Source organism: Chiroxiphia lanceolata, chromosome 5, assembly GCF_009829145.1.
Source record: "Chiroxiphia lanceolata isolate bChiLan1 chromosome 5, bChiLan1.pri, whole genome shotgun sequence".
Lineage (NCBI taxonomy): Eukaryota > Metazoa > Chordata > Aves > Passeriformes > Pipridae > Chiroxiphia > Chiroxiphia lanceolata.
In genome coordinates, this window is record NC_045641.1 from 13,493,703 (window position 1) to 13,507,297 (window position 13,595).

General features: G+C 43.6%; 1 protein-coding gene across 4 annotated transcripts in view; it reads left to right on the plus strand.

The window, feature by feature from the left end:
* Positions 1-13,595, plus strand: part of LHFPL3 (LHFPL tetraspan subfamily member 3) — a 245,899-nt gene that overhangs the window by 212,356 nt on the left and 19,948 nt on the right. The window contains exon 4 of one of the 4 annotated variants that reach the window (XM_032689221.1): positions 4,393-4,422. The exons of the other annotated variants lie outside the window; for them this stretch is intronic. The gene's annotated coding sequence lies outside the window, so the exon portion shown is untranslated. Of the gene's footprint in view, positions 1-4,392; positions 4,423-13,595 lie in introns of those variants that run through there. 4 annotated transcript variants of the gene reach the window in all.

The window sequence follows — 13,595 nt, forward strand, 5'->3', positions numbered from 1 at the left end:
TAACAGGAACATGTGCCTTTGGATTTACCATGACACCCTCTGTGCTTCCCAGGCAGGTACCTAGCTCCTCACAGTGATGCTGGGTGGCCTTGAATATGTCCACATAGCTACTGTCTTGCTGCTTCATCTGCCCCACAGCAGCATTAAGCAAAAGTCAGTGTGCTCTGAAATGGTCACTGTCTGGCTCACGTGCCTACTGCCGGGTTTCCTCTGTTCCCTGTGTTTAGGTATCATCTGCACCACAGAGCTAGCCATGCCCCCATCAGGACATTTCTTGTCTCATGTCCTAATCCCTGGCTGTCCTTAGATGATAGATACTTATGCTAGCCTCTGTCACCTCCACAAGATCTTCTGTCCTGACATTTCCACTTGACCCATCCCTCACTCATGCTGCTGTTGCAGTGCCACTGCTGGAGCTCTGGGAACCATCCAGAAGAAAAAGGGTGCACACCACATTTTCCTCTGCACCCATCTGCTGTTTTCAGCCACATGCTGATCCTCTCCAGTGTTGCCAACTTTGATCTCAAAGTGGGATTACTCAGGGAGTAAACAAGAGTATATGTGTTTAGCACTGGACTAGTGTGTAGGCACGGCTCTCCTTTCCCCGGTGCTCATGTTTCTCACAACCCAAAAGAATGGTGCTTTTTAATTTTCAGCAGAAACATACTCATTCATTTTGAAAGCATGTTCATTACTCAAGCAGGAGTGCAGTCCCTGCCCCATCCAGAACATTAATATGGCTTCAGGGGATGTGAAAGAGCTTTACGCAAATGGGGACTTGAGAGAGACACTGGACTGAGCCAGGCAAAGCACATTGTTCCTGGAAGTGCATAAGGAGCCCTAACAAATTCAGCAGGATGATCCATGGACTGAGAGGTGTGTCCCTATCTAAGTGCTTTTCTGGCTGACAGCCACAGACCAACTTGCTTCTGAAAGCCCATGGGACAGCTGGGAAAGCAAAATCTGCCCCATGTAATACCAGTGTCTCTCTTGCCCAAAGACTATCCAACTTCCTGATCTGTGAAAATTGCAGGGTCTTTATCAGAGACACTGCAAAGCTCAGCAGACCTTTCCTTCCTTCAACAGAGTGCAGTTTTAATCCTTCATTAGGTCTGACCAGCCTTTCTGCATCATGTGTCCCCAAAATGCCAACATTTTCCTACAGCCAACAGCCACTGGACAGACCAGGAAGATCTGAAGCAGGATGAAGATCTTCTTCATAGACAAGAGCAGGGTCCCTCTCCCACACACACTATGGAGCACAGGTTGCCTGGGCTTGTGCTGGGGTCTGCAACCCCAAAGCCTGCCATACCACAGGGACTCCTGTGTTAGGTGGATGCTGTCAGTCCTATGGGAACCACAGGGCTTGGAAACCAGAGCTGAACTGCTCATCAAACATAGCCAAAGGATCAGAAATTATCCACTGTCTTAAGGGTTGGATTTGCTGTATAATATTGGATTCCTTTGTAGTGGCAGCATGTGTTATCCCTTTTTTGCATTCAGACTACACAAAGAATTTACCAGGAACAAACCTAGACAGGCCAGTAGCCTCTCACAACCTGGAAATATATTAACCTGGCAAGTTATTATACATGAATTGAGCTAGAGCAGTCTGATGCTCTTGCACCATTGCTTTACCCATCTTCCTGATGAACAGCTATTTTGGATTTTCCGGTCATTCAACACACTCATCTGTAAGAACATTTCATTATTTCTTAAGATATATTCCCCTTTTGTAGTCCTATTGACAATCATGATAGCACCATGAGACCTCAAGCACTCATCTTCTTAATGACAGCATTTTCAGCAGAAAATGATCCTCTGAAATTCAGACTACAGACAAAAAAGACTCCATACTGGTGTCCATGGAACCAGCTTTTTCTTATTACAGATTTCTGTTTCATATCAAAATGTGCACTGAAAAATATACCTCTTGCTGTAGAAAACTATCTTCAACGGACTTGAAGTAGTGTAAAGGGTAATTAACAGGTCAGTCCCATCTCTAACCTCTGTGACGCAATTACAAACATTGCGAAATGCAAGAATATTCCCCTGCTGACAAATCTGATCTGTCATTTATTTTGGTCCTCACTAGAGAGGGAAGTGTGGTTAAAGGCCAGGGCAGCATGTACCTTTGCAATTCCCTTCGTAGCCAGCAAAAAAGGCAGCAGGGTTTTTTTTGATTTTGGTACTGACTTGGGACACACAGAGCACCACTATCTGGGTGCCAAGGAAGTGCAGAAAAAAAGCAATTTTGCTGAAATGAAGACATACAGCTATCTTCAGTCTGTTTATGTACCAAGGGGAGGGCAGTCATTCCTCCAGGATGTCTGAAACCAGCTCCAAAGGCAGAGCTCAGATCAGCTTTGAGGGGGAGAAAAATATGCCTCCATCTACTTCATGCCAGAGGAGATCTCCAGAAGTAAATCAAAGGACACTAGGGATAGATCTTTGGTAAAGGCAGATCAAAACTTTGTTTAATTTGTTTGTACTCCTGTTGTAAAGCAGACTCAGCATAGACAATATGATCTGCAAATGGAATATGTTACTAAATCAGGACAGAGCTTACTGGAAGGATGAGTAATGATTTCATCTAAGGCATTATATCTTCCTATCAATAGCGCATCTCTGTGGGAAGCATGCTCATCTCTAGCTGAAGATCATATAATCCTTGTAGGAAAGACTTTAGGGGCCTGCCTCAAGGACATGGCACACCAAGCCACCCAAAAAACAGTGGGTCAGATAGTCTCTTGTTGAGATCAGATGTGCATAGATATGTACAATCCATGGTATGTGCAATATCCAGCGACATAATCCCTTCAGTTTGTAAAGCTTGCTTCTGCCCAGATATGTGGGACACTTGTTTAGGACATAGAGAAAGGGGTGATTATCCTGGATACTGACACAGTCATAGGCACTGCGACCTCTGGGTCTGAGACATCCCAGGCACAAACTCATGGGATCAGGGTGTGATATAGATTGGACCAAGCGAACATGGATCGCACAGTGGGTGGTTCTGTGCCTGTACACCTCCATCCTGCTAAACTTTGGAGCAAATATGTAAATCCCCAAATGCTGCCCAGGCAACTTCTCTGAACAGAGCCAGATTAATGGGTTAATGGTTGGAGTCAATGATCTTAGAGGTCTTTTCAAACCTTAATGATTCTGTGATTCTAAGAGTACGTGTATATGGGGGGCTGTACTGGGTTAAATATCAAAATCACAGAATCACAGAATGGGTAAGGTTGGAAGGGACCACAGTGGGTCATCTGGTCCAACTTTCCTGTTCAGGCTGTAGCTAAAACTGAGCCCCTTGTCTTATCTCACATGCCTAGCCCTGTTTGATTGTAGCTGGTAAACCTATTAGCTTCTGCATCCCAGCAGCACACACCCTCAGTGCTGTTTCCAACATTATCACCATCTTCCCTCGTCTCTCCAGGCTGATGCTGTCATTTAATCTTGCTAACATTCCCTCAAGAGCATCCTACAAAATTATCTATTACTATTTGTTCCCACCGTAAAGCCCTGATAGCTTCATCCTCAGTTTCCATGACCTTCTCTGTTCTGGCCCTCTTGATGCTCACCTTGTCTTCCCTCAAAATGTCACAACTAAGATCAATTCCTTGCTTCAATTCCTTAGCAAACCACAGTAACTCATTTCATCTTCATCATCTTTGTCAAGTTTGTGGTCCAACCTTTCAAAAGTTTCCATAAAACCACCTCTATGGCTTTTCCTCCTTATCTCCTCCTTTCCTCCAAGATGACTCGTTTACGTTTCCTCTTCATAGTGCCTCCTTTTCCCATCCCAGTCCTCCTGCAAACAAAACCTCCTCCCAGAGTACCACCAAAGCAAATTTCAAATCATACAGTTTTCAGGTTTTCCATAGGTTCAAGACATTTTCAGGAAATCAATCTTTCCTGTGCCAATTTCAAGTCATCCTTTGACCTCCCACCTGCTACTCCTGCCTCTGGTTTTGAGGTGTTGCCTTCAATGGGACACATGCAGTAGCTCTCTTACAGTCCTCTGCAAAGACAAAGTATGGGCAGCTGGAGGAGGAGTCAATGCCATGATCCCGCCCAAGTTAACCTTGCTTGAATTTACCTCAAGGTAAACCAGAGTCAGTCTTCTTCTGCCATTTGTTTTGTAGCAGGGGACCATCCTGGATTCAGAATATGCTTTCTGGGGAGGAGATGCAGCTGCTGCATGTTTCCTGCCTCCATTCTAAGTTATTAGAAACAGAGAGTATTTTAAATGCTATAAACGACCTGGCATTACATTAAATTATATAGAGTTCCCTTTGGAAAGTGAAAAGAAATCCATGAATGAGGTTTGGATAGGGAAAGTGTCTGGAGATGTCTGTGTCCAGATTTTATTTTTTTTTTCTTTCCCAGGGGAAAAATAAAGGAAAGTGACACTATGACCACATGATACTGTCTCAGTAGACCCTCTTGAGCAAAGTTTAGCATACTACCCACCATCCAGAGGACATTCATTCACGTCTTCCTTGTGTGTGGTACTTGAACTGGTAAATAAAAATATTTACCGTATCCAAGCAGCTATTTCAGCTCTCTGATTTACAAAAAATTATTTGCCTCACAGTAGCCTCCTCTAAAGTAGTTTGTAATTAATACATCCATTTTCAGATTCCTTAAAGAGAACATTCATAACAGATTAGAAAGATCAGAGATGCAACAAAGATTTCTAAATAACAAGAATTAGTTGTGATTAAATAGATCATTATAGAGTGACAGACTTGTCAATTGCATATCAAAGTTAATGAACAAGAAAGAAAAAGAGTACTGATGATTTAAGAAAGCATATACAATAGTAATTCATTCAAGTCTGTAACCCGGAGTGCTTTTAGGTGGCTGGCAATTTTGAGTGCCCTGCACTAGACTTAGAAGGTTAAGGTTTTAGAGTGTGGATATTTGGGCTTTTTTTTTTTTTTTTAAGATGAAGATGCTACAAAAATTGCATCCAAATTACAGGGTTTTGAAAGGGCTAAATCCATTTTGCCAAAGTCACCCATGATGGACATTATATCCTGCAGCAAAGATTGTCAAGTCATTTGTATTAGGTTTTCAATTATGACACAAAATATGCACAAGTCATAACTTAACTGCATTGCTTGTAAATTTTATGTCTAACTAATTATAACTTGTATAAAATATTATGATGCTCTATTCACATGATTAGAATTTAATTAATTTGTGGTTTACATTCCCCTAATAATAAATGTTACTCCAGGATCTTGGTCTAGAGGCTTTTCATCAGCTTTAAAGGGAACTCTGTCACTGACAGTGGTAAAGTTTACTGAGTCCTACAAAAACTGTCTGCTACGCATAACCTTTCATGAGCAGGTTATATGAAGACGACAGGCAGTATTATAGACCCTGTGAGAGAAAGCACAGGTAACACTCAGACTCCCTTGAAAAACCTATGAACCAGGTAGCAGCTTGCCACTGCTGGCCTGGGGATTCACATTAGTGCAGTAAATAGCACTAATGTCACTTCCCAGGTATAAAATTAAACACAAAAATCATCCAAGTTGACTGAGTATACTTCATCCCAGTGGATGCGCAGAGTGTGACAGTTTCCTCTTCCTGCCTGTTGGTTTAGCTACTGGTTTTCTAATTAGAGCATCCTGAAGATTTATTCCAGCCTCTTTTCAGGAACAGCAAACTCAGCCAAATATGTTTTTTAAACACTCTCTGATAGAAACATCTTTGCTCAGAAGAATAAAAACAGGGACCATATATATCCTCTGGCTGAGAAACACTGGCCATTTCAGGATATTACAGTCAGTTTCTTGCTAAGGCTAGCATCTGTCTGGAGGAATCCAATTAGGTAACTTGACCATTTTACCAGCTAGTCCAGGAATCCTCATTTTCCTATTGTTCCTCATCATCCATGATACTATGAGAAGGTGCAGCAAACTGTTTCCATGATTTGTAGAACATCTCCCCTCTGCTTTAGCAGGGGCACACACAAGATCACTGCAGCCATGCTGCTGGGGTAAGGGAACAGCTTTTTTCCCTTCTAAGCCTGAAGCTGCCACACTACTTGAAAATTAATGACTGACTGGTGTGAATGTTGTCTGGGGGGGATTTTGAAGTAAGGTCAGTGCTTATTCACCCTTGGAAGAGGGAAGTAGTTAGTGGCTGACACAGTGCCTTGGCTTCAGGTTGAGGACAGTGGGGCAGCTATGTCCTGTGCGACCTGGACTTCACTTGCCTGTAGTCCCCCTCTGGGATTATATGTGCTAAAAGGAACTGGTGGACATATTAGATAACAGATGGATATATTCATGGCAGAAAGACTCGCAGGGGCCCTTACATGCAACCATGTCTGTTGAGGTCCCAAAGTCCCCATGACACAAATTGTTGAAGGATGGCATGTAATCTGGGGAAACATCCCTGTGGATTTCCCTGCCCTGCCCTGTCCTACATATCCATAAAAAAGGTATAGGACCTGTAGTCGAACCTCACACACGTAAGGTAAGAACTTTGTTTACACACCTGCCTGTTTCTAGGAATGCCTGTTCCTGGGCTCCTTTGGCCATTGTGGACCTGTCCTTTCACCATGCCCTCATACTCCCATCGCCCCTGCATTTGTCTCATTACATAATTTATACCATCACAGTAATACCTCTTCATGCTACCCCATCACAGAGCAGGAGCTCCCAGGAGTGTTGGCTCAACACAACATCCTTAGTTCACAAGCCTAGCCCAGGTCACTCTCACTCCCCAACACTGTGTCACTTCTTTCTCATGCAGTAGAGATCTCTGTTAACTGCCACGCACAACACACAGATTTCTTTGCCGGAGTTACTAATATATGAGCTGGTACAACAACCAGTTTCCCGCCAAGGCTGCAGGAAAAGAGGCTGTAACTTTCTATCAGAGCACAAGCTCCATGACAAACAGAAGGTTCTGCATGAGGGAAGCACAGCACATAACCACTTAATAAAAACAACCCAACCCCACCAGGGAACTGGCAGAATTTACAGGCATTGTGCTGGGAACAGAAATCCAGCCCTCATGGTCAGCACAGCACTATTAGCCAACACACAGAGCAGTTAATGTTTCGAGATTGTTTTAGCTATATTGTTGTTACCTTGATAGGTGATATTTCCAAGGACACTATGAGTCTTTGCTGAGTTGGACCTATTATGAATAGTGAACATGCAGCTGAGCCTTTGAAAAATCCTACATCACAGAGAAATAAAGAAAGTAAAGTTTGCAGAGTCATTTATGCGGGAGGTTATTCTCCAAAGTTTTTATCAGCCTTCCAGTCCCCTTCAACCAGAGACAAATGCCTTGTGCTACCACTACACAAGGTAGACCTGGAAACCTACCTCTGCCTTCACCAAGGATCAGCTTCCTGCCTTTTCCCAAGTCTATTTTCTCATTTGTTTCTGTTATTGCAGCCTAAACGTGGGTGGGAGTTTTCTCCTGGGTGATGTTCCCAGCAGGTAAAACCTCCTGTGGGGTTTTGTTCTTCAGTGGTTCCCTGGCCACCAGGCTGTGAGCCATAGGGATGCCCATGTGGTCTCTTTCTTGATGGCACTTCAGCAAGGGGAGCCAAAATCCTGCAGGACAGTCGTAACTTGTCCCTACTCCCAGGCACCCTACAGATGGCTGTAGGTAAGATGATAGCCAGAGCCAGGACTGCAAAGGGATAAATGGAGTCATTTGAAAACAGTGAGATAGGAGTTGGACAACAGATTTCATTAAAGTCATACCTAGAGTTACTGGTGACTCAGATGGATGTGCTGACAGCAGCTGTAAGGGGAGCTGAAAGAGCTCTTGAATGACATCTGTGAAAAGGTGTCTCTGAGACCCCTGCAGACAGTTTAAGGTAGGGAAATTCCCTGCTGGCCACATAGGGGAAAAAAACCTGTGGGCTGGAGCCCTACTGCAAAAGCTGCTGAGACCAAACGCTCCTCCCCAGCACTGTCCTTGCCCAGCTCTTCATCACAAGGAGTACAGGGAAAGCCCTGTAAATTTAAAGCTGCTATAACCCAGAATGAGACAAATGGAGGGGAAAAATGTACTAAATAGTTGTTTCGGCAGCTGATGTTTTTGGTTTCTAGCAACTGTGTGAAGAGAAGCTGCTTGAGAACTGAGCTGTCTGGTCAAATCCAGCAGGCATCCCTCTGTGTAGGACAGCTCTCCTCCTCTCTGCTCATCCACACAGGGAACGGTAGATGCCCTCCCAGAGTAGGGAGGGTGGCAAACAAGCCCACCAAAGACAGACAAACAAGATTGTCCCCTTTGTTCTTCTCTCCACTGAGGGACAAAAGGGGAAACTGGCCCATCAGACTCCTCACGTGTGGTTCCTCAGAGGTGGAAAGCTTGTTTGGATTAGACTGCTTTTATTTTAAAGAGAATGGAAAGGACAAGGAAATCTTGCACAAACAGCTGCTATCAGTGACATTCCCAAGTTGCACCCAAATAGGAACCATGGAAAGAGAAGTCAGCCTCTTCTGTGCCTCAGTGTCATGGCCAAGCTGGAGGGGGTACCTAGGGACACACCTGCTCTCCAATTCATCAGCCATTCCAACCCTGCAAATTAAAAATTAACCTGACGGCTTTGGGCAGTGGGAGCCCAGTGGTCCTCCTGCACAAGGCATTCACCTCCTCTCCTGGCCAATGCAGGTGGGCTCAGTTACAGCACCCTTCCCAGTTTGTGATCACTGCTATTGAGTGCATGAAAAGCTGTTTACTTCTGTTTTCCCTGTGATCAGCAGTGTCAGTCTCTTGCAAGTCCCTCGAGTCCCGCAGAGAGAAAGGGCTGATTTGCCAGTTTCAGATCTCTGTGAGGTGTCTCAGCTGAGGAGTTTCAGCACTGGTGCAGGGTTTGTGTGGGTCTCGGTATAGGAGCAGCCATTTCATTGTTTGATTTCAGGGACAGTGTTAAATCTTAATTCATGCCTGTTACTGACATACTGGCCATGCTTATATGCTAATAGCTTATTTCCATCCATACTACCTATCTCATTCAGTTCAGATACAAGTATGAGGAGCTGACCTGTAGTTAATCCTACTCGTCCCTGACTGTTAATTAATGACTGTTAAATATGAATGGGAGCAGAGAACGCAAGTCCAGATACCTTTTCAAACGCTTGAGTGCCCCTGTCACCAGGCTACAATGTCATCCTTGATCTTGCTTTTTTTTATTCCCTTTCTCCCAGTTTCATTTACAGGACAAGAAAGATGCATTTTTAGAGAACACTTTGCAGTCAGGCAGCTATTACAGGATTAGGGCTGTACCAGGATCTCCCAGTCCTAGGCAGATGCTCAAACCCCATGCTGAAAAACGGGTGTGTTTTTTTGTCCAGACCTAGGAAAGAGCCCTACACCCCAGCTCAGTGGCTATGCTAGGGAAGGGGAGAATGCACACAAACACAGACACCCACGACCTAGATGCCCGTCCTGATGCTGTGAAAAAAATAATTAGGTGTTCAAGGAGAGATGTGAAGGGTGCCTGGTGGTTACAGTCCTACCTAGGGCATGGCAGCACTGGTCATGATCTACTAGGATCTACCTGTGCATATTTCATTAAACAACACTATGGTAGGGTGGACCCAGAGTCTCTGGTGCAACCTTCAACACTGCAGTGTCAAGTGTCCTGTTGTGTTCCCAGCTTGGTGGTAGGAAAATTCTCCTGACTAGTCTGGAGTACAGAAGTGAATCCTACCTTCTAGAGGAGAGAGTCTGAACATCACTCTTCCAATTACTGTTGAGCATTATCATGTCTTGATTCTCACAGGAAGCATCATCACTTCTGGTTATGCTTCAAAAAAAGAAGTCATGTCCTCCACATTACCATCCAGAGAACATTCATTTTCAAGCCTCTTAAATTTTTCAGACAAGTGGGGAACAGTGGTGGTGGTGTAAAGACCTTTTTCTCTACATCTTTCCATGACTTTTTTTCTCATGGTATTTTCTTTTGATTCAGGCAGTTGTGACTGCATCCATGTCTAACTGCTGGAGGTATTTGTCTGTGCTTAATCTGTGTATCTTCATATGATTATATTTCCTGATTAGAAGGCTAATGAGATAAAGCAGAATCAATCAAAGTAGCTGGGCTTGAAGTGCATTAATACTTAATACTACCTTTTACTATTGTAATTATTACGTATTTACTTTTTAATTGCTATCTGGTTTACTTAGTCTATGAGAGATGTTTCTCAATAGTATCTTTCTGACTATAGTGTTTTATTTTTACGGAAAAATGCAGGCATTTAGTGAGATGGAAATTACTTCCTTATTATTTAAAATTAATTCAGCCTGTCAAAATGAAGTCATTGCCATGCACAGTGCTTCCTTTTAATTCAGTCTCAGCCTTTCTAGCAATTGAAATTCTGTGCTGAGCTGATTGTACATAGCAGGCTTTTATACATATTAAACCCTACATATTAGGAGGATTAAGGCCACATCACATTTTAGAATAGGGCACATAATATGAAACAAGTTCTGCAAGCACGGATAAAAAAGACTGTCAGTTTTTCCACTGTTTTGTAAACTGCTTTGCTAGACAGGACCGAACGTTGCAAGAATGCCTGATGGGAATAAAAGGGACTCTGTTGCCCTGCTCCTCAGGACTCTAAATTTTGCTAAATCAGGACAAAGTAGAGAAAATATTGCATATAAATAATTGGGATGCCAGTGCTCCCTCCTCTTCTCTTAGGGTAAAAAAGAAGAGAATGGAAAGCGCAAAAGGACAGAGGAGGTTGAAACTTGTGATGGGTATAGGGAGAGAAAACCTTAATAAATAGGAGAAAATTGCCTGTCACCTGTGGAGGGAGCAATGAAAATAAGGGGGAAGGAAGAGAAGTTTCTGACAGCAGCATCCTGCTGTTTGGTTGGGCCCATGGGAGTTTCTTCACAATCAAGAATCAATTAGGATAGGAGGGAGGAGAAGAAAAGGCAGCTTTAAAAGGTCTTCATACTTCCCACTCTGTCCTCTGAGCCACTCTCAGTTCCTGCTGCATTCCCTCCTCATAGCAGCTGAACATGCTTGTGGCAGAGCTTCAGTCCTCTGGAGTCAGCCCAGTGTGTGAGGAAACATCCCATTGATTCACCTGCCCTGGGCTGGTGTCCTGGTCACACTCCCTGAAAAAAGGACAGCAGGGAGAGTTTGGGACAGCAGGAGTGATCAAGGAAACCCCTTGCTTGGGAAGGCACCTGAAAAAATTACCACTCTCATAATAAGAAGATGACCCTGGAAATTATTTTTCCGTTTGCCAACTGTATCAAAAAGTAATTAAAAAATTTCAATCAGTTTGGGCATACCACAGACAAGACATTCAGTGTACTCATATCTCCAAGAGGAAGGATGTGGGGAGAAATATACATGGCAGTGTTTTCTCAGTCCTTGTGAAGGTGATGGACCAAATAATTCTGGAAACTATTTCCAAACACAAAGGGCAAGAAGCTGTTTGGAAGTATTCATAATGGATTTACAAAGGGGAAATCACACCTGACAAAACCTGAAAACCTGTACAGTGACGTGACTGCCTCAGTGGTCAAGGGAAAAATAGTGGACACTGTTTATCTTGATTTTAGCAGGGATTTTGACAGTTTTTGCCACAAGCTGATGAAGTGTGGGCTAAATAACTAGACAGTGAGTTGGACTGAAAAGTGACTGAAGTGCCAGGCATAAAGGACTGTGATCAGTGGTAAAAAATCCAGCTGGATGATGCAGCAGATAAAAAACTGGGAGAAGTGTTGATACGCTAGGGGATTGTGCTGCTACCCAGAGGGACTTCAACAGCTGGAGAAGTGGGAGGACAGGAACCTCGTGAAGTTGGGAAACCCCATGTCCTGCCCCTTGGGAGGAACAAACCCAGGCTCTGTAGGGACCTCGTCAGTGTATATAAATACCTGATGGGGTCCAGTAAAGGAGATAGAACCAGACTCTTCTTGGTGGTGCCTAGGGGCTGCATAAGACACAACAGACACAAACTGACATGCAGGAAATTTCATTTAAACTTCGGAAAAAACAGTGTGCATGGTCAAGCACTGGAGCAGGCTGCCAGAGAGGTGGTAGAGTCTCCATCCTGGGAGATATGGAAAACCTGACTGGACATGGGACTGAGTGGCCTGACCCTCTGAGCAGTGGGGTAGGACCTGGTATCCCTCAGGTACCTGCCAACCTCTACAGTTTTCTGAGTCTGTGACACCAAGACAAGAAAACAGCAGGCAACTGGTAGGTAGAAAATATGAATTTTGGTTTAATGATTTGCAGAAATAGGCTGGTAAGAAACAAGGGTTGGACTTGCCAGAGAGATGCAGTGGTGAACACGGGAATCACCACCATGGCAGAGGAGGTGTTACAGCACACCCCCATATGGCTAAATCACAGGGGGTGGGAGGTATCTCCCACTAACACTGTCTTACTAAGAGCTGATGCAAATAAAGGTCTGTAAAACAAAGCCCAGTGGTCAGGAACAGTCAGCATTCAAACCCAAGTCTTGGGACAACCCATCCCAAAACAAGCTCCCTTGGCAGTGGGCACCGGTGCGTAATTACACGTTCAACACAATTCTTAGGAAGAACAGCTGAGGGAGCTGGGCTTGTTTAGCCAGGAGAAAAGAAGGCTCAGAGGGGACCTTATCTTTCTCTAGAACTATCTGAAAGGAGGTTGTAGGGGGCAAGTATCAAGTGAAAGGATGAGAGGAAATGTTCTCAAGTTGCACCAGAGGAGGTTTAGATTATATCAGGAAAAAATCCTTCACTAAAAGGGTGGTCAGGCATTGGAACAGACTGCCCAGGGAAACGGTAGAAACACATCTCTAAAAGTGTTCAGAAGGTGTGTGGACGAGGCACCTAGGGACATGGTTTGGTGTTGAACATGGTGATGCTGTGTGATAGTTGGAGCTGATGACCTTAGAGGTCTTTCCCAATCTTAACAATTCTATGATTCTGTGATTCCCTATCCCTGGAATCCAAAACCTCAACAACTGCAGATGTGCTTTAACTTGTGCTACTTTGGTGGATGTTTCTGGTGAAACAGGCACCTAGGAACTCCTAAAGTGCCAAAAACTGTGTGGATAAGAGACCATGAGAAGAAATCAGAGGCTTCTTTTCTCCTGTTCTCAGAGCCTTTTTGTGCTACCGGCTGTGGCATTTCTCCAGCAACATATCCAAGGTGGGAAGCACACCTGGGCTCTTATCTCCCTCTCTTTGTTTTGTTTCAAGTGTTTGCAATTAGCTAAGGATCCTGCCACCAAACTTTTTTGGGACAGCGAGGTGTTGGATTTTGCAGATTTAACACAAATTACTGTGAATCATCAGGAGCATTTTATAGATAAGTTTCTGAGGTTAAACAGACTGTGTTTTAATTTAAAGTATTTAATCTGTGCTTTGCAAAACAATATAGAAAAAACACCACGTTTTTCAGATAAACTAGGAGATTTTAATATTTTTAATAAAGTCTGGTAACTTCAAAATATTGTTTAATGAAGGAACCTAAACCCGAGAAGTTATTTTTTCTTTTTGAACATTTAATAATGGTTTCTAGCATATTCCAGTTTTACACTGTTTTGAATTATGTTACAAGTAGAGGTAATTAATTTTCTTAGTAA